A 2,109-nucleotide genomic window follows, 5' to 3' on the forward strand; every position below is an offset into this window, starting at 1 on the left:
TAGCTATAACTTAAATAAATTAGAAGATAAATAGTACTTATAATGTATTACACAAATAATAAAAATATTAAAATAGTTTATAATTTAAAATAATTCTAAAATAAATATTATTGTAAAATAAATTAAACTATTTTTTATTTTATAATATTAAAAATTTATAATTATATAACATATAATATTAATAATATATATATTTGTTTATAGTAACAATATTTGGATAAAATACTCTACATAAATTACGGCACCAATTCATAATCAATGACATAAAGTTACGATGAAATGATGTCTATTCACATAATTTCTAGTTTCTTGGTATTGGTTCATGTGTGACTTCATGCACGCCATCAATTCCGCCAGAAATAATCAACAACAACAACAAAGTCTTGTCCTATTAGGTAGGGTCGACTACATGAATCAAATGACATCATTGAGCTTTATCATATATCATGTCTATAGAGAGACCGTTTACATGTAAATCTCATTTGACTACCTTATGGATGGTCTTCTTAGGTCTTCCTCTACCTTTTACCCCGTTGATCATCTTCCATCTCATTCACCCTGGGTGTTCTGTCGGTCTTCTTCTCACATGTCCGAACCACCTGACATGCGATTTTACCATTTTTTCTACAATAGATGCTACTCCAACTCTCTCTCTTATATCTTCATTCCTTATTCTATCCAATCATGTATAATCCCTCATCCATCTCAACATCCTCATCTCTGCCACACTTAGCTTAAGTTCGTGCTCCCCTTTGGCCGCCCAACACTCTGTACCATAAAGCATAGTCAGTCTGATAGCAGTGCGATAGAATTTACCGTTAAGTTTTAAATGCACTTTTTTGTCACATATAAAACCAGATACACTCCGTCATTTTGACCAACCTGCTTATATCATATTATTTACATCTTGTTCAATCTCTTCATTATCTTGTATGATGCACCCAAGATACTTAAAACTCTTAACTTTTCATAGGATATTATCTCCAATCTTCACCTCTATATTATGGTTTTTCCTTCGCAAGCCGAACTTACATTCCATATATTCCGTCTTGCTACGACTTTTGCACAGACCATACACTTCTAGAACTTCTCTCCATAATTCCAACGTCTTATTAGGTCTTTCCTTGACTCTCCCATAAGGACGATATCATCATACAGGCTCTTGGATATGCTCTGTGAGTACTTCCAATACTAATGTGAAAATGTATGAACTTAAGGATGGTCTCTGGTGTAATCCTATACCAATAGAAAATTCCTCTGTCACACTACCTTGAGTCTTCACACTAGATGTAGTCCCATCATGCATGTCTTTAATTGCACGAATATATGCGATCCTTACTCTCTTATTTTCTAAAATCTTCCATAAAACCTCAATTGACATTCTATCGTATGCTTTTTCTAAATCAATAAACACCATATATAGATCATTTTTTTTGTAACAATATGATTTGATTTATTATTTGTTACATATTGCATTAATTTGGCAAAATATTACAAATGATTGAATACAATTATTTACTGCATCATTTTTATTTATTTAATTTTTGATATTATCATTTTTATTATTTTTTTTTTGGACAATATCATTTTTATTATTTAATACCACTTTTTTCCTGTTATTGGCCAGCCTTTTTTTAGTTCCGGTCCTCTATTTTTTTCAATCTCCTTCAGTAGCCCATCTCACAAAAATTTCTTTTCTGGAGGCCAATTTTTATATTTATCTTTGCAATTAATGTTTGTCGTTTACCATACTCCTTCTTTAGTACACTGTTTTATGGGTTATCATACACGCCACATGTTAAAAGGTTATTTGCCAGACAACACATAATTATTCTTAGCCATTTAAAATCATACCACGAAAACGAAAGAACTCACTTAAATAAATACATTAAATGATTAAATACTTATTACAGTTTTTTTCTCCTGAAGCTTTGACCCAGCTTTGTGCATTGAACTTTCCTAATTTTCTGTTTATTCTGTTTATATTAAAAAATTCAGTTAAAAATAAAACATACAACGGTTGTTTATTTTTTGTAAGATTATGATATTGTTGAAAAAAAATAAAAGAATAGAAAAATTTTAATTAAAAAAATATATATATTAAGGTAT

The sequence above is a fragment of the Arachis ipaensis genome, chromosome B08 (genome assembly GCF_000816755.2).
Source record: "Arachis ipaensis cultivar K30076 chromosome B08, Araip1.1, whole genome shotgun sequence".
Lineage (NCBI taxonomy): Eukaryota > Viridiplantae > Streptophyta > Magnoliopsida > Fabales > Fabaceae > Arachis > Arachis ipaensis.